Source organism: Photinus pyralis, unplaced genomic scaffold (assembly GCF_008802855.1).
Source record: "Photinus pyralis isolate 1611_PpyrPB1 unplaced genomic scaffold, Ppyr1.3 Ppyr1.4_LG7, whole genome shotgun sequence".
Classification (NCBI taxonomy): Eukaryota; Metazoa; Arthropoda; class Insecta; order Coleoptera; family Lampyridae; genus Photinus; species Photinus pyralis.
This window is the reverse complement of record NW_022170738.1, coordinates 12,639,967-12,660,538: the sequence shown is the minus strand read 5'-3', so window position 1 is coordinate 12,660,538 and position 20,572 is coordinate 12,639,967. Positions and strand designations below refer to the sequence as shown.

Sequence of the window (20,572 nt, the reverse complement as noted above, 5' to 3'; positions counted from 1 at the left end):
AGATGAACAAGACAACGAAGTAGATGTACGCAAAAAAAAACTAAAAACGAGAGCCTATTAAAAAACTAATGGGCATACAACGGACTACAACAAAGACGACGGCGAAGGGACTGAAACGAAAGAAGAAAAGCAGAAAGAAAGGAAACTCGCGACGTGGAATGTAAGGAGAATTATTCGGAAAGGAAAATAGAACTACGAATGCTACAAGTTTAAATTAAATATAGTAGGCGTGACAGAGACAATAAAGAAGAGATTGGGAGTGGAAATGGTAAAAAGAGCAAACGCAGGAGTAGGGTGTTAGTGTATGGACCGAACGAGGATGAGAAAGTGGAAAAAAATGCTTTTTGGAACGAACTTACACAGACAGTTGAAAACTGTCGAGGTACAGTCTACATAATAGGTGACTTCGACAGTAGAGTTGGTAACAAAAACGAGGGTATGAAAGGATCCTAGAGAAACATGGAGGAAAAGTAAAGAATAACAATGGGCAAATACTGATACATTTCTGCCATTTAAATAATTTTGTTATTGCAAATACTTTCTACCAGCACAAGAACATACACAAAATAACAAGGGCAGTACCAAACCAAGGAGAAGAATCAGTTATTGACTACATATATTAGTAGAAGAAGGCGTGCGCAAAGAGGTGCTGAAATAGAGGTATCGACACCATTTATTAGTAGCCAAAATTAAAGACGAACATAACTATTCAAATAAAATGGAAAAGAATTTGAACTTCAAGCTAAGAGACAGCGGAGAAGTATAGCGACTATGTAAAAACAGAAGTAGAGAAGAAAATGAAGGTTAATAGCGAATGTCTAGAATAGCTACGGAAGAGAGTAACATTTTATTAAATGCAGCAAGGAAGATAAGTGAAGTGAGAAGAGTGACAAATAGGAAAAGGCAAACGACATGGTGGTCCGAAAATGTAAAAGAACAAGTTAAAAGGAATAAACGCATGGCAGAATTAAGTAAACAACAAAAACGAAGGAAAATTACGAATTGTACAAGCGACAACGAATAAATGGGAAATCATACACGACGATAAAGGGAAACTAACCATCTCGTGAAAGTTAATTCACTCGTGGCTGCGGCCCTCGTCAATTAATATTTAGTTTGTTTAACATTTCAATGTGTACTGTCACTTTTTGTCCCGCGTTCGCCGGGAGAAAAAGTGACACTTTAGTCCCTTAAATGAATGACAAAACACGTTGATTTAGTCCATCAGGTACAAAAAAGATTATCAAACACCTTGAAGATATTCCATGCTATAAACATCGAATAAACGAAGATTAGCTGATAAAAGATTGTATTCTGCAAGAGGTTGGTAGCACTTACAAGAAAAGTTATTACAAATATGTTAAAAATTTCAAAAATCTAATAAAAAGGTAGGGTATTCCATGTCAAAGAATTAAGTGAGTTAGCGCCACCTGGCGGTGCCGCATTTAGTTTAGGAACGTTTCATTATAAAATATAAATGTCCCTAGCTTACATTCCTCGCTGAACACCCTGTATGGTAACTAGTCTTGCTGGCTACGAGAAATTCAATAGATCGTAAAACTTTTTATTGTTTGTAGATAATATGCTACTATGTTTGTAGGTAATGGGAACTTCAAACGGGTTATACCAACCTATAATTAGACTATTGGTTAAGTCGATGTGGTTTCTACAATTAAAAATGATGTGGCTGAAATCGCCCTATTTATTCTCCACACGTACAGTTTGGTGATTCTAGTACACAAATTCTAAATAGATGAGCTGGGAATTGTTCATGCCCAAATTTTAATCTTGTTATTGTGGTAGAATATTGCCCACTAACTGTATAGTTGTTACACTTGCATATTGTGTGCTTTCTGCTACCCCGCCCGTTAGTAAATGGAGGTTTTGCATTGGGGTAAAGAATGACTTCCCACTTTTTTGAAGGAAATACACGAATCAAACAAAATCTCGATTATGTCGGTCAATCGGTCTGTCGGTCCGTCTGTACTCTCTTTTCCTGCTAAAAGACTGAACCGATTGGGACCAAGTTTAGTACACATACTGGTAGACATGAAAGGGCAAAATGACGCATGCGCAGGTGTGCGGGTGATATTTGTAAACGGCACATGGGAAAAATAGTGGCAAGGATGCAACCGGGTAGCTAGGGTTCGATTCTTTGCTTGTAAAGTATTTTTAAATTTTTTTCACAAAAATGCGTAGGTACCAAATTCAGAGGAGTTGAGCATTATTTGTAGGTTTAAGATAGTCATCTCAAATTTTTTTTGAAAAGCAAAAATGCTGCGTAGTTTGCCGAAGGGATAGCGCGTCTGCTATTTTCAAATATGCAACCAGGGGAGATGTGTATTGTCCAATAGAGGAATAAAGAACCATAAGCGAGCGAGGACACTTCAAAGAGGACAGCAAGCGTTGGACATCTGGAAAAACCTGACAGGTAAACACGGAAATGAGAAGAACCATACAAACAGTTCAAAATACAACAACTACAAACTGTGGAAAATGGGAATTTGAAACATTAAAGGAAAATGAACTTGTACCTAGATTTAAGAACACCACACTAGATCTACTTGGAATATGCATAACAATACGTAGGTACCTTTTAGTTGACTTTTAGTAGATATTTAATTATTTGCCCACAAACACAAAGGTCTAATTTAAATTCTCTAAAATGGAAGCTAACGACAGCGTTGATTCAGGTTGATAATTTTCTTAGTAAAAGGGCTCCGCCGTAAAAGAAACTGTTAAATTACACAAACAACTGATGCTGGAAGAAATGAATCTTAATAAAACTGAGAAATATGTACTTCTGATGTTTATTAGACATTGCAGCGGCCAATAAACCTTAGAATGGGACATAATAATAAATTACTAAGGTTATAAACTTAAGTAAATACGGTTAACAAACGATTAGCTGCGAAGGTGCAACCAACTGTCATAAAGAGCCCTTAACTTTATTTACGACAGCCTTTCATTTGTAGTAACTTCTGATAATTATAAAAGTTAGAAAGAGTGAATGTAGCACCAACGTTATTATTATCTGCACAGTGCAGTGTATATATCATAATTCAATTGTGACTAATTTGCCACACGAAAACTTTCTTCCAAATTATAAGGGAGAATGGTATTGCTTTACGTAACTGTCAATACATTCGCTAGTGGCTGAAGATTTACCGACTTTTGATGGATTAAATTAGTGATCTTCGTGCCTTCCTTCTGTTTTCCTCTGTTTCCTATTCCACCCTTCGCTATCCTTTTCGATCAGTCTCTCACGTTGCTTACCCTAAATATTATTTTCTTCAACCATTTCTCTTTATTCATTGGGCCGTATGAATAAAAGTAAGCAAATGCTTATACTTGCAAAATTCAAAGTAAATACTCGTAAGTGCCTCTTCATATTGGTCTCTTTAGCAGCGCTGCACTGCGTCCTGTCCTTCTGCTTAGCAGCGCTGCTAAGTCGCCCAGTGCGAAGGAGCACTTGCGAGTATTGACTTTGAATTTTGCAAGTATAAGCATTTGCTTACTTTTATTGATACGGGCCATTGTCTTTTTTTCTTCGTCGTTCTATCTATATTCCACCCTATCCACCAGGAATTTCCTGTATCCTGATCATCCAACTCAACTCTAATCACTGTCTTCGCCCTCGTTTTTCTTTCACCATCTTCTCCTTCGTCCATTCTATCTATCCTCTTATCCCTTCTTTATTTCCCTCTTCACACCTTCCACCAGTTTTTCCACTATTGGTCCATTTCTTACCTCGTATTATTCCGCGATACCCTCTCTAGCCTTTCTTTCTGTAATTCCTCTTTTTGTCCTGGTGATTCAACAGAAAACCTGAAGAACCAACAGATTCTAATGGATTTGAATGCTTTTAAAGTCCACTAAAAGTTCTCCTTAAATATAAAATTCTGAAAGAAAGAGAACTTTTGTAGATATTTTTTAAGACGGTTTACGACTCTTGCAGCTTCTTAAAGTTAACCAGAGATGGATGATGTGATTGCGGTAATTTGTCTGCCCCCATCCCCTTCTCCATCAAAGGTTTATTGCTTTATTATAAATATTACGAAATTAGTGTTGTAATTTTCTTCTCCTTGGTTCATTCATACAGATTCCTTTTTCAAAATTCGACAAATTTTTCAAGTTCCTCGAACCTTCTTTCAGCTTTGAATGGTAAAACTAGCTTTAGTTACACAGATTTTTAGTTATATAGATTTTTAAGCAGAGGCGCATATTGGGGACTAGGCAAACAACTGGAAATACGTTCGTATACAACAGATATTCAAGAATCGTTAATCACGTTCAAATACGATAATAATTATAATTATGGATTGACCCCATTTTTTGCAATATCTATTTAAATGATTGTATTGCGCTGTGACCCCTCCTTGACCCATGCCACTAATGCTTCATCTCTGCAATGTCAATTTCTGGATTAAATGTACTATTTACTCTCCACCTGTAAATTAAGGAACTGCTCGGACATAAGTCATTTAAACTAAAGATGCAGTAGGCCATCCCTCTTGGATCGTTCTCAAGATTGATCCAAATCGATGTGGAACAAATGTTTTTTATTCTGAGAAAACCTAGTCTTCTTAGTGTACTGGGTTCGCTGCTGGAGCCTTCTTGGTGTGGCAATCCACAGTTGCAAAAAAATTTCTTTTCTAATTTACATTTGAAGTGATTGGATACGTATTACATGGCCGTTAAAAAGTTGCCGACTAAATGCGGTAATAAGTATGCAAACATTATTGCAATCTAATCGACGAACGAGACTGCCAAATGGTTACGAAACGATTGGGGGTGGCAGCCTTTATTCTAAATAAGCCAAGTTGTCATAAGCCAATAATTAAACTGAGCGTGTGCCGTACACAGTTTATTGAGGGCGTGGATAAATAATTAAAATTTCGAATCGGCGGACCTTAACCTTTCGAAGAAATCTTCCCGTGATTTATTTTATTGCGTCCAACCACGCTAATTATAGGAAATCTTCCCTCTGAATTTCCGGGGGCGACGATTACAGAAACTGTACAAATGATCCCAATAAGATCGAAATTAGATACGAGATAAAAATGTATTTGACTCCTTTTTCAGCAACTAGAACGGTCAATTACGTTCACCGATATAACAATTTCGAAATGAGATCGACTTTTCCCAACGCTTAGACTACGTAACGTGGAGCAGTTTTCTCATTTTTGTACGTGACATTGTATCCATAACCTCGGTGACGTTATGAAATTTTCTTTGGAAGTTCAAATCCGCTCAAATTCTGTAGGCAGCTGAATATTCCCCGCGAAATAGGTAAATATGCAAGAATTTTATGATTCATTGGATCCGTGCAGTTACATGACGTGCCTAAGCGCGGGGTGTTACATGATAATGGGTAATGAGGATTTTAATTAAAATTATCGTTATGTAAATGAGCCAATACATGGAAAAGGAAATCTTAACTTGCTAAATTCACTTTTTAATTTTCGAACGTGAAAAAATTAATAACAACCTGCACTGTAATCACTTTATAAGTGTGCCGTTTTCTCTGTTAATTATTATTATCGGCGGTGTTTTTGTGAGGTGGGAACTTTTTGTTGCCATTGGTTATGAACCAATTAAGTAAAATGATCTTAGCACACTTTAGGACAACCAAGTTTCACAAACTTATCCTTGTGGATAAAACATATTATTGAGATATCAAGACACATTCTCGCTTGGGACGGTGGCGATGCAGGCATTAAAATTAATGCCCCAGTGAACGCAAAAAGGCTTTATGGTAGAATTAGTACCACAGACGTAAGACAGGTATATCTATTGGGAGGTGGAATTTATTCACAGAGTCTTCTCTGATGACCATCCTTAAATTTTGAAACCATAAAAACTTCTGAAGTTCCGCTGGTTTAAAATCACGCATACCCATTTCCAAAAGTGTTTGTGAAGTAGGTAGTTCTTCAAGCACACAAAAATGTTTGTGAAATCCAGAACACAATTGTAACGTTTTGTTTTTCAGTAAAATTTACGTTATAGTTATTACGAAATATCCTGTATTCATAGTAAATAGGATTTACCGTTAGACGAGGCAAAGGAAAACTGTCTCTCCTTGAAAGTGCTCTATTTCGTATAGGATGTAATCTATTCATTGTAACTAATTGGTGATTTATTAAAGGCCGAAAATTGTATTTCTGAATGGTATATGAATATTATAATACTGTGCATAAAATTAATATTTTTATACCGATTCGCATATTTAAATCATTCATCATGTACTAAATTGTTATACCGTCAAGACTGTTCACAACCCTTAATGTCTACTCAAGATTTTGCAACGTGAACATTTTATGTATAGTATTTAAACAAAGTCAACAAGTTATAACTATACGATGGAAAAATTAACTTTAGAACTTTCATTGTACTAATTAAGATGCAAACATGCCAATAAGATACTAAGTGTCCGGTTCTAGGATGGGAGCGTCAAGAAGCTGTACTTATTTGTTTTTTTGGCTTATAACCCACTTATGGGCATTTCTACAAATAAATCCTCTTATGAAAGTTATAGAGCAGACCAAATCTCATACAAAAAGTTTAATATGAAACCTATTAAAGCAATTTTCTTGCCTTGAAAATGTTTGTACGCGACAATACTTCGCCTACGGCATGTATTGCAGAAACAGCAATAGTTATTTACCTAAAAGTCAGGAAAATGTCACACACTGTCGAGGAAATATTGCATGGAGCCGAGTACTTTAAATCAATAGCATCATTTTACTGACGAGTTTTGTATTAAATTTTACCCGAAATCGTATTTTAATATAAAATTTCTATTTCAATGTAGAACTTTTAATTAATGGTAAGTCCCTTAACGTGGATTGAACTTTTAAATAAGAAGCTGTTCTGTCTTTGACGATTCACCTTTAATTGTGATTTTGAAATTGGGTTTGTTCCGATTTGTACGGTTGAGCCGACGTAATTTAATAATTGTTACATCGTTGTTCGTATTAATTGGTTTCTACGCCCTATCATTAATTTAGATAGGGTTTTTTCCTTACTCCGGGTATTTTCTGCTAAACAATACCAACCCAGCTCGAGGATGTTAAAACTATGAGGGTATTTCCGTGCGAAGATATCAATTTAATGGGGTAAAACACCTGTGTTAATTTTATCAGGAAGATAACTACCAACCATATGGACACTTGGGCAATTAGATAAGATCCAAATAACTGGATTTAGCCGGAACTTATAACCATCCCGGCGATACCTGCCGCTAGTTCTGTGTGCCATAAGGGTATCGTTAAGTACCTCTTAAATGGATAAATTTGTTAACGTAACTGGATCAGTAATTTACCATAATTCCTACCTGTTACTACAACTAGAAGGCATTTTTTAGTAAATTTTTCGCATGTTTATCACACTAAAATATGCGGAAGAATAGATTCTAAAGATTAAATGCAGTCAAGGTTTCATTTATATTCAACCAAACAAATATTCGTTATGTCATGTTCATATTTTTATTTTGTCGATTAGAGTTCAATGAGCTTTGTTACATTCACCGCCCCATTGCATATATTTTTGTATCTCATCGAGAAAAAACTCTGAGTTTGTGAAAAATTAAAGTTAGACAAATTAAAGTGAATGGACAAGGATGAAGTGGGGAAATTGATGGATGTAGACATAATGAATCTAAAGTCACCACGAGTCGAGGAAGATGTACATTGTAGAGTGTGGGAGGGACAGGATCAAGGTGGGAATAGTCAAATCGGCTGAAGAGAAAAAAGGAATAAGATCAAAGAAGCCTTAGATAAATCAGAAAATGATAGCAAAAGTGGAAGATATAAGAAGGTACAAAAACATCAAACCCGAAGAAGGAAAAGGACAATATCGGAAACTAAGAAAAGGTGGTGGGAAAATTCATGTAATGAAATAGAAAACCTTGATCGCATACGAAGGCACGGTAGTATTTACAACAGGATTAAAGATGTTTCCTGGGATATACCATCAATAGCTGGTTATAACAATGAGGTGGAAGACAGGAATGGAAAAGTAGGTACTGAAAGAAGAGAAAGAAATTCCAATTCGATGGAAAGAGTATATGATAGATCTCTATCAAACTCGAAAACCCAACGGAATTGGAACTGGAAACAAACGAATCAGTCTGCCCTGTAAATTTAGGAGTGAGGATTATATTTGCCGAAGTTTTGTAATTATATGCATAATCAGGGAGGTAGTCTAAAGATTTCCTGAAGGCTCTGATAATAACTGTTTAAAAAAAAAGGAACAAATAAGTGTAACTTAGAACAATAGACCCGATAGTACATGCAGTGAAAACATTTTCGAGAGGATAATGGAAATTAATGTTGCAGAAGATTAAAAGGATGGGAACAAGAGATGCGATGGATATGAGCTGGTGTTAAGCTAGTAAAGGCATTTGGCTGTGTTCTATAGAAAAATTGATGGACATTTGCCATATAGCAGAAAACTGTCATGGACACAATAGTATTCAGGTATGAGGTTATCTATCACTATCCGATAAGTTTATCTGAAACATTAAAGTTCGGTCTATGTCGTACAATTAACAGTTCATGTTGTAATGACTCAAAATGTAACTCCAAATGTTCAAATTTTGAAAATTTTAAGTTAAACTGCACAAGGTTAGTATCAAAATAGTGGATTTGGACCACCGAAGCGCTTCTATCAGAAGGACACAAGAACCGTGCACTTACTGAGAAAGGTAGTGACATCCCTTTAAGGGACGCAAAGCTAATGATTCTAAATGGTGACTAGGGAATGCAATACCGGGATTGCGGGCAGCATTTTTGCGAGATTAATCCCGCACATAAATGGAGCGGGATCCCGCGGGATTTGCGGGACTGAGGAATTTGTCGACCAAGGGGACGACTCTGTTTACTTTGTTAATGAAACTGACAACGGCGAATTATTTTTTAAATAATTGTTAAACTTTTTTCGTTAAAAATGTACTATGATTTTTGAGGCACTTTAGAAGACTTTTTGTGCTTTACAGGTATGGTTTTTTTGAGTTCTAAGTTAGGCCGAAGGTACTTTTTTGTTAAATATTGTAATAATTAGCGATTTATTTTAATACAGAATTGCTTATTTGCCATTTTATTTAAAGTTTTGCGAGATCCCGCAAATTTCAGGATCCCGCGGGATTAACATCTAACAATCCCGTAAATACCGGATTGCATTCCCTACTAGAAACCAATTTCGAAAAAAAATTCAAAGGGCTGTAACTTTTGAACTAGTAGCCCAATCTTGGAACTGTTTCAAATTATGGATTCTACAGGCCACATTCTATAAGAAAAATTTTTTTCCGGGTCGATCTGAGACAATTTTTTTGAGGGCCTCAAATAAAGGCAGTGTACAACCTTCCTTTTTTACCAAAAATCGACTTCACCCAAATTTCACGGGAAAACACTTTTTCTTATTAATTTTAGTGCGTAGCATCCAAAACAATTCGTACTTTTTCGATCAGACTTCTCAATAAAAAGTTATAGACTAGAAAAGAAACCAATTTCGAAAGAAAATTCAAAGGGCTGTAACTTTTGAACTAGTGACCCAATCTTAGAACTGTTTGAAATTATGGATTCTACAGGCCACATTCTATAAGAAAAATTTTTACCGGGTCGATCTGAGACAATTTTTTTGAGGGCCTCAAAAAAAGGCAGTGTATAACCTTACCAAAAATCGACTGCACCCAAATTTCTCGGGAGAACACTTTTTCTTATTAATTTTAGTGCGTAGAATCCAAAACAATTCGTACTTTTTCGATCAGACTTCTCAATCAAAAGTTATAGACTAGAAACTAGGGAATGCAATACCGGGATTGCGGGATCCCGAAATACCGGGATCCCGCAGCATTTTTGCGAGATTAATGCCGCACATAAATGGAGCGGAATCCCGCGGGATTTGCGGGACTGAGGAATTTGTCGACCAAGGGGACGACTCTGTTTACTTTGTTAATGAAACTGATAACGGCGTATAATTGTTAAACTTTTTTCGTTAAAAATGTACTATGATTTTTAAGGCACTTTAGAAGACTTTTTGTACTTTACAGGTAAGGTTTTTTTGAGTTCTAAGTTAGGCCGAAAGTACTTTTTTGTTAAATATTGTGATAATTAGCGATTTATTTTAATACAGAAGTTAACCACACAGAATTGCTTATTTGACAATTTATTTAAAGTTTTGCGAGATCCCGCAAATACCGGGATTGAGATTTTGCTGCGGGATTGCATTCCCTAATGGTGACATTGAAAAGGAGAAAACTGGTCAACATTATACAAGGCTTGTCACAAACTAAAAGCAATTAGTCACGACAAACGTCCGGGAACGCTAAACAAAATGATGAAACATCCACAGCATTCGCGTATTTTGCTCTCTTAATTTCTAACTATTTACTGTCCCATCTATAGATACGATCACTGAAAAATTAATTACTAAATCAATAACGATGTCGTCAACTATGTAAAGCCGTTATTTACTAGTTATTGAAAGGAGATTTTGGAACTTGTATGGACATGCCTTCCAAATGAAATATTTAGTATACATATTTGTCATTCTAGCTAGTTTATTATAAAGCGTTTGAGAGGACGCCCAATTTAAATTATTAAAAATATACCTATTATTTACACTGTTTCCCTCACAAAATAAAAGTTATATTAATCATAATTGATCATTACTAATTACTTCATCATTGGAAGTAAAGCTCCATTCAACGTTTCCATTTAGGGCTTTTTTATAGCGTTAAGCAATGAATATTGTAAAATAGCAAATTGTTAAAATGCAATCGATACTAGTCAATTTTATGAATTATTTAAAGCACGATTACATAACGTAAGTTAAATTAAGATTACTGCAGGTGAGCTAGTAGACGTTCAGTTTTAGCAACATCGCATTCCACACTATAAGGACTTTTACTTACACACCGTTGCTCTCATTTCATAAATTTCGAAAAGAGAACCGTCTTTACTAAACGGTCTTGTCAGTTCGAATTTTTGCTGAGTAACAATGACCTAGTTGCGTTAATATTAGAGCAAATGGGACTGAAATTTGCGGCACGATTAGTCAGGTGCCATACAAGAAGTGGTTCCTGTTCGAGTGTGGGCAATTAAAGCCGCCTATCATTATTAGATTGCCACATGACTGGAAATAATGTAATAAATTTACACATTTCTTGATCTTGATTCATTCCGGCTGCTGAGAGTGTGTAGTGAAAGGCGTTGTCCGACTATGTTTACCGTTCTCTATATCTTTCGGTCACATTCACTGCAACGCAAGGATAACAAACGTGACTATACCTCGTTAAAATCCGCATCGATTATTGTTAATTGGGAGGTAGGCTAAGAAAATTATCAATTCTTTGTCTTTAGTAATGACCTTCTGCTCACTTTTCGGAAAGCACGTGGATGTCACAATAATAGATATATTTTCAATGAGAGCAAATGCAGGAACTAAGTCAGTCGTGCGCGCACAGGTAGTTATTACATAACCTTAATGTACCGATTTTTCTACTGTGGAGGTTGTCTGTGACATAACTTGGCAATAAAGCTGTTCAATGGGACTATAGGAAATGGAAGTACAAAGCTTTCAAGGGGTCCATATCCCAACAATTTTTTCAGAACAGACCAGCGGCGGTTTACAGACAAACCAGCACGCGCAAGATGAGCTTGCTGAAGGAAATTTGTAACAAAAATTATACGAAATGTCAAAGAGTGAGATTGGGAGGTCCGTCGCAACACTTTGATCCTTGTGTTGTTCTGAAAATCCGTTTCGACAACAATTTGATATTAACGATTGTTGGCGGGAACGTATGACTGAAAATCCTGAAAATACTTGAAAGCAAAAATTGAGATTTTGCTACAATAAACCTGATCATTTATGAACAATCGGCCTGGGAAAAAAGTATATAAGGACATCTTCACAAAGCGAAATTGGTCTAAAAGGTAGTTTTGTGAAGCAGCCCGCTTTGATTTCTGATTGAAAATTTAGACAAATGTTATCTGAGTTGTCCACAAGAAATTTTCACAAATTTTATAAGTGGATCTTAACCAGCTGTGCATTTGGCAGATGGAAACCAATATACTGTTGTCTGTAAAGGCGCACGTTTTCTCGCGCGAGTTGCTGTCTAATAGTACTGTCGTTTTAAACAATCCTGCCATACTTTGTTCGTCATGGAAACCTAGACGTCTGCAATAGAAATATTTACATGCATTTGACTATCTTTTCAAAAACTCCAAAATATACACGGTGTCCATTTTTCGAGTGCCACTATGGGGATCTCACTTATCTTAAGAGAACGTTGGTTAAATGGGGGCAAAGTTGCCAATTTTCGTGCTGAATAAGAATCTGAAAAGAAATTTGAAATATCTTCAATAGTTTTGACAGACACTTTTTAATGGAGATTTCAAATATGGCATCCTGTTTTTAATAACTTTCAATATAACGGAGAAACACGTAGCAACGTTAGTTTTTCTTATGGGCGCCATTTTGAATTTTCACATTTTGAGATTACGTCTTTTTTTCTCTTTACAACGATACACACATGGTGGTTCAGTATCATATTTTTCCTAAAAATACAATTTTTAATTTTTTGAGTGAGTGCTTCTCTGACAATGCTGCAACCAGACAGATGGATCAAACTGTCAAACTTTTGTTTACAACAAAAGAACGTTTTGTTTTTCCAAAGCACTCTTCTCAAAAAATTAAAAATTGTATTTTTAGAAAAAATGTGATACTGAACCACCAGATGTGATATATCGTTGTAAAGAGAAAAAAAGACCCAAAATGTCAAAATTCATTATGGCGCCCATAAGAAAAACTAAACTTGCCACGTGTTTCTCCGTCATCTTGAAAGTAATTAAAAACAAGATGCCATATTTGAAATCTCCATTAAAAAGTGTCCGAATAATGTGTCAATTAGAAACGTCTACTACGATTAGTTTATCAAGAAAAAATTAAAAACAAAAATTTGTTCGTTTTTTTGCGATATCTTTTAAACTATTGAAGATATTTCAAATTTCTTTTCAGATTTTTATTCAGCACGGAAATTTGCAACTTTGCTCTAATTTAAACAACTTTCTATCTCTTTAGATAAGTGAGATCCCCATAGTGGCACTCGAAAAATGGACACCGTATATAAGGTGGCCCGTATGAAAAAATTCGAGAAAAGCCACCCTAGCGGCCAAACGATTATTGATAATTGAAATATGTTTGCGCCAGTATTTTAAATTGAACTTCACACACCTATGTCTTTTTATCTTTTAAAATAAAGGGCGTTTCTATAAAAAAGTGCCCAATATGGACCACCCTGTACGTTAGAGTTACATATTTTGCACGCGATATGACAAGTGACAAGTGTTCAAAAGCAAGATAGTTGTACCTACAAAGTGTACCAAGTTCCCTGGCGCATGGATCTTTATAGTTATCGTGCAGTGTATTTTAATTAGGTACATTATTAAACAGCGCGTGTGGCCATATACGTTATCGGGCATTAGTTGGCAAGGTAAGTTTGACATTCATCATTTTACCTACCATTTTAGTAAGCTTTTACTTTTAATTCAACAAAGTTGTATTTTAGTTGATACTCGTATTATACCCACATTGGTGATAAAAAAATTTGAATTAAATAAAAAGGCGCATTTACCCCATTGTAGAATTGTAGAAACGTTCTTATTCTTTATACAGGGTGGCAATTTGAAAACTTACCCCCCCCCATGTGTTAGTAAATAAACGAGATATTTTAAAAAATCAAAATCCGTTTCGGAAATTCGGAGGGGGCATCACAATGACATAATTGGCGACGCACTCCCTACAACCCCCTGCGCCCCAGCCACCCCAACTTTTAAATCTTAACCCACCCAGTGTGATACGTCGTTGGAAAGCTCTGAAAAAATGCTTTCCAACAATACCAAATAGCATTACATTTAGGTTAGTAATTATCGTGCAAATCAAAAAATAAATTATTAAGTATTCTTTGCTAATATGATACATTTGAAATCTGTCGTATTTAAAACGCAACCGGCGAACATAGACGAACTAAGACAGAATAATTCAAGAATGTCAAAATATTGCAAAACCAACATTTGAAAAAGTTCCACAAGAGTTTGAGAATAGATTATACTACTGTCTTACGAATAACGGAAACTATTTTGAACATTTATTAAAATAAAAGCCAACTTTAGAAAATGTATCATATTAGTTTATTTTTTGATTTGCACGATAATTACTAACATAAATGTAATGCTATTGGTATCGTTGAAAAGCATTTTTTCATAGCTTTCCAACGACGTATCACACATGGGGGGCACTAAGATTTAAAAGTTGCGGTGGCTGGGGCGCAGGGGGTTGGAGGGGGTGCGTCACCAACTATGTCATTGTGATTCCCCCTCCGAATTACCGAAACAGATTTAGATTTTTTTAAATATCTCTCGTTTATTTACTGAGACATGGGGGGTGGTAAGTTTTCAAATTGCCACCCTGTATATAAAATTATTCTGTACCTGTGTTTGTGACTAAACTCCTCCTAAATCGCTCGACGGATTGTGACGAAATTTTTTTCTGTCCCCAGATAGTTTAGATTCACTATTGGGCCCGATCGGATTATAGGATCGTTCGAGTTTCGTCTAGTAATTTCGTATCAAAACTAGCAGTCCCAGCAAACTTCGTACCGCCTTTGGGAAATTTTTCCCGGACCCCATAGAAACTTCCGGAAGTTCTTTGGGGGTACACCTTACCGCCTACGTTCTAAAAGTCAGCCCCTTTTCGACTGTAAAGCATAAAATCCTGTTTGTTCCTGTTCCCGTTTCTATTGAAAGGTGTTTTACTAGCGCTGGCATACATCCAACCATTCCCCAAAATTAAATTGTAATCGGATAAACCGTTTAGATAAGCATAAGGGACAGATAGACAGACAAACATTGGTTAACATTTCTATATACCCAATGCATTACAGTGTGCACATTTTAAATCCTTTGAGGTATGTGAGTTATTAAATGCCGTGTCAGGACATGATGGTGATATGTTGCAAAATTACATGAAATAGCCCTAAAAATCGTAGAAACCCGCAAAGATTCTATTAAAATTCGGCATTGATTTCCGAGATAGCGCTATTCCTAGAATTATCTCTAACTTGAACCTATAAATTATTACAATTGTAAGTTTGTCCGCACGTCAGGAGGATACAAAGCTAAGTCTGGTAAAATACGATTTACCAGATTCATTTGAGGCGATTACTAGATAGCATGAAATAAAATTTTGCTAGTAAAATGGAGCTTGAGTTGAAAAAGAAGTGTATATCGCTGTGAATCGTGAAGGGCGAAGGGAGAGGGAAAAGAAAAAAATGGAAATGCTGGAAATCGTGTTATGGAGAAGGGTTTTGTTTTTAGCGTTTGTATGTACATATTACTTATTGGAAAAAACCCTGAAACAGGTCGATTTTTATTTTTACGTTGTCAAATAAGAAATTATAAAAAATATGTTTTCTGAAAATATTTTTGAAACAACCACTTTCGTCTGAAAATGCGGTGACGAAAATGTGATTTTCATCTCTAGTGATGCAAGTAAAAAAACAATTGCTGCGTTAATCCTAATAATGACATTGAAACATACCCGTATCTAGATGTGTCACACTTCATTACTGCATACGATAATTTTTCAATTTTGATTGTAGTTTCAGGATAAAACCTTGAGAAGAAAGTATTTTTCAACTTTCGTTCAATTCAAACTTTAAACTCGAGTTGAAAAACTCCACTTTCTTCTCTAGTTGTGCAAACACTTCAAAACTTTCTCAGTGATGATTGCACCAAATTTAAAAACGTCCCCTTTTTGGTTTACAATTTTTGAGGGGGCTTAGAAAGGGGTAAAATTGTCAAATTAAGAATAAGTCGACATGTCTTCATTTTTAGGGGAACTGTTCCTTACTGAAAATCGTATGCAATTCTTCGAATCTTGTTATAACGCTAAAAATGAATGTGCGTAGGAGGTTGGTGCAGTGTATTGCCTGCAATAAAAGATGCAGAGGGAATGTTTGACAGCTACACAAAGGGAATCATTGGCTACTGGCTTGTATGCCGAAATGTAGGGTCTTAGGAATAGAGATTCGAGAGAAGTCATTTTCGTTATCACGTGAGAGTGTCTTAGCACAGATAACGGAGCTTTATCTGTGGTCTTAGTCTATCATACCAAATGTCCTAGGCATATGTAAGTGTGGGGATAACTGCACAGTTAAACTGTCAAGGCATGTAAACCAAGTGAACGTTATTAGGTGCTAATGTTACTAGCCATCAGTGAGTGTATGGATAATCTATTATTCTCCATAGAAGAAAAATTTGGTCATCGCAAGACAAAATAAATTTGATCTGCTGGGTCTTTAATTCAGAACCCATAACTTTGCGCTGGTACCACTTCAAAATTTGGTTGTATACTTAATTAAATAATCAGAACCATTAATCGAACTAACTTTTAGTTTAGTATTTTTCTTTTATATTTTGCACCTAATTGCATTATACTACCAGTACTTTGAATAAAAGTGTATCTGTAACTTAAGGTGTAATATGACTCAGTTTCCTACATTATTAAATTTAAAACATTAATTTAATAAATAAATACAGTAATCAAGTAAATATCCGAACTATTTATTAGCTGTTAATAATGTTAATATCTATATAAAAGAAAGATTAATGAGGCAATTACAGTTTTATTGGTTCGTTCAAACAGAACGGAAATAGGAAAAAATTATATTTCAATGCCGCAACTTTCCTTTATTCGTTGTGCACAATTAAAATTTTAATCTGATCAGACGCACACGACGCCTGTCAACACTGCATTTTTCGTTAAAGCAAGAGCGAGCTGCCCCAAGTGAAAGCTAAACTCAGTTTTCACATTTAATCGATGAAATTAGCAATAATAGTTTATTGCCAAATTGATACCTACACTAATAGACCCGTTATAGTGGGTAGATGCGTTAAATGTAAACACATTCTATAATTGGGATTTCTTCGCTCTCATGGATTATACCAAAGAGTGGCGTTATATACTCTTTGATTATACCTATACCAGTGAGTTACAGTAGGTAATCAATATAAACTCCAGCTCTCAATTGTAATTAGGTAAATAAAGTTCGTCGTAAAAATATTAATTGTATAAGTAAACTGCAATTCAGAAAACAGCAATAGTAATTCGAATTGTCAATTGTAATTAAAAGTAAGAATTGTAATTGAAATTACAAAGTATGACTCGAAGTTCCACAATGTCAAGAATTACTACGTTTAAGATCGGTTCCCTGCAGTTAAACTCAAGTAATTTAATATCAATTAATTGTACAATATTGATCTAAACTGTATGCTTAGCTTTTCTCTATAATTGAATTGACGGTTTGTAAAATTCTTACTAACTCGCAAACGAATATTTTACGTGCCCTGAAATAAATCTACAATTCTGAATTACAATTACTTACCACTTTCTGTATTGCCAAAATTACTGGTTTATTACATCGATGATATGTTAGTGCCCAAATATCATTCATATACTAAGGTTTATCAAAACTTCCAGGTAAGCCAAAAGTGACTGTAAAGGATAAGTTTATAACAAAATTGTAATCAAATGTGGAATAGATCACTTAAAATTCGTTTTAAAGCGCTTTTTAAAATACAATCGTTGTTGAAAATAACCATAGAGTAATTAAGCTTTAATCAAGCAAGTAAATCGTAAATTAGACTACGTATGTAACCGACGTTGAGAGCTTCGTTGTCGAAATGATGCGACGTATCATTAAAGTTTTATATGTAGCTTTTTGGTGTTTTTCTTTCAGCTTCAGTTACCTTAACAGACTCTTCTACATTCTACATTACTGATAACACTTAGCTTTAAGATATCAACGATCAAAAATCATCGGATTGAAACTAAATAGGTTATAAGGTTGTGTATTCTATCCAGGGCCCAGGATTTCATTAAACGTGGAGAACAAAACCTTTTCAAACGAAAATTTAAACAATGGCACAATCGTGTTCCCCGGGGAAAAGTTCTAAATAGAATAAAACTAAGTTTAACAGAAAATCCAAACATTAAGCAAACAATGCATGAAATGCACAATTAATAAAAAACCTAACGGAAAATTTCGGTAAAAAGTGAAAATGTAGGTATAGAAATTAAAAGGGAAAAAACTATAACAGCTGTATACAAAAACTCAAAGTTATTTTATCCGAGTTTAAAAAAAATTTAAGAAAATTAAAAACACAAGGATTGGAAAATTGCAAAACGAACATTTTAAAAACATTTGAAGTATGATAATCCGCTTATTTATTAAACAAATCAACATTCAAAAATTAAAAAAATGTAAAACTTAGGAAAATTCAGCAAACAAGAAATTCGCAAGAAATACAAGAAACAAGAAGAACCTACAGAAGATCTATTGCAAAAATTCGAGAAAAAATTAAAACTTCTAAAATTAAGTAACTGTGGACAAGAATTAAATGTTGTCAGATATTAAATAAAAATCTCTCTCTATTCAACCCGCCCCTTCTAACTTTGGTTAGTATTTATATAACAAAACTATTATTGCCATCCATCAAAAATTATATTATGAGGGTATTTTATATGTGCCATTAAAACGGATAATAAAGAGGAGAGTCAATACCTTGAATTTTTAGAGGGATTGAATTTCTAATAGTAACTTCTTTGTAGAATGTAAATAGTGCGTGAGAAACATAGGAGAAAATTTGTGTTAGTTGACTCAATTACAAAGAAAAAACAATAATACGCATTTCGTCTGGTTTTTATAAAGAATCTGCTCGAATTATAGAAATTTTAGGTTTTACACCAACCCTTAAAAAATGGCGAAAGGTCAGGGGATCTTCCACTTCTATTTGAGATGTTCCGGATTAATTTCACTCTGTGAGGTTAATGCAAGAGGGGATAAAGATATGACCTGAAAATTAAAATGTACTTTTAAGAGTTTATTTGTTACTTTCGACCTAGGGTGGAAACCTTCAAAGCACTGTGTACCTACAGTAAATACCTAAACGATCGTTTTTGCTGTATACAGTATGGGAACTGGTGGTTATAAGTCATAACCATGATTAATCAAACGCGTTTGAGATAGTGATTCATCATTGAACAGGTTGGAAGATTTGTATGTTGCGTCCCTGGTTGCGTCATAAGATTACATACACACTTTAAAGTTATACCTTCGAGTCTGAGGAAACTACCCAAAGTCTCCAGTAGTCAATACTCTATACTTTTAAAGACGTCGTAAAAAAAATTTGTGATAAAAAAGCAGATCTTCAATAATTCAAAAACCTACCCCTTTCCGCTGTAGTGACAGCGTGTAAGCCTATTTTGTAACGTATAAAAACCATACTTCATTTTGGTCTGATAACAATTAACATATCAATGGTACGAATATTATAAACCAAAAACTGCAGTTTCAGAATTAGGGCGATTCCAATGGTAATCAGAATTTATTTATTAAAAACTACATGCTAAAAACCCTACCTTTCTCTGTAAGGCAGCATCCTCCATCCATCACCAAAATGCACCCCTACAAAAAATGCACAAGTTCAAACAACAAGAGTTACGATATACACACAAACAATGCCGCTAAATAACTGCCGTACTAAATAAACAGGTCGAATTCAACATTTGGCGTTATCAGTTACCTCCAATTAAATTTGGTTTTTCCATTTATACGTGTCAGTCTATATCGTCTCATTTAATAACATTCCGTCGATTTCATATTTTGTTATTTGCTATCTCAGTTTAATTTTCCTTGACGTATCTACAAATGTCTTTCGGACCGAAGAGAGAAAATATTGTATCTTTTGTAGCAAGTTTTTGTACAAACGGCGATTTTTCTAAATATCATTATTTTGATATTAAAAGGATCACATTCGTGAATACGAACAATCCCAATGCAGTTAATAAGGTTTTTTTTTACAAGAATTGTGCCGTGGGTTTCGGTGGCACCGCGTTTCTAACAACCCCTGAAGAACCCTTAAGGAACAGCAGCGTACGCATAACACGGTAAAAATTAGACCTTAAAAATTATTATTCGGATCACTCTGTAACTGTAGGCGTAAGCCTGTTGAGGACCCAGAATTAGAGGGGAATAATAAATAAATTAATGTTGTCTTTATAATTTTCTTTAAGAGGAATTACCACAAATAAATGCTACTTAATTTCTCACCCCAGTGACATCATTCCTTATCTAGGTTACAGGTGATTTAGAGGTTGATCTCGTTTTCACATACTTCCTGAGAAAATGGCCGCTATCTAAATGAGAAGGGCGTGTTGATATGAGCATGATGTGCGTAATTATTTATTTATTGTCCCTCTCTTGTTCTGGGCATTAGAACTATATTTTACCCGAAAGTTGTAAATTTTTGCAAAAAGGTCGTATAGAAATGCGGATTTCGGAATAGTTTTCAGAAAAACACGAAGAAAAATGTTGTACAATACTGGTTGGGCCATTTTTTGAAAATTGCAAAATGATAAACATAGATACAAAATGAAAAGCTGGAGAAATCGTTAAGAAATGGTTATTCGGGGATTTTCAGATGGTGCAGAGTCTATATCAACCTTTAAA

General features: G+C 35.0%; 1 long non-coding RNA gene across 1 annotated transcript in view; it reads right to left on the bottom strand.

Annotated features, from left to right (window-relative positions):
- LOC116176933 overlaps positions 1 to 19,585 on the bottom strand; it is a 213,897-nt gene extending 194,312 nt beyond the window's left edge. Inside the window, exon 1 of the long non-coding RNA XR_004146559.1 lies at positions 19,483 to 19,585. This is a non-coding gene — a long non-coding RNA (uncharacterized LOC116176933). The remainder of the gene's footprint in view (positions 1 to 19,482) is intronic.
- Between the last annotated feature and the right edge of the window lie 987 nt (positions 19,586 to 20,572).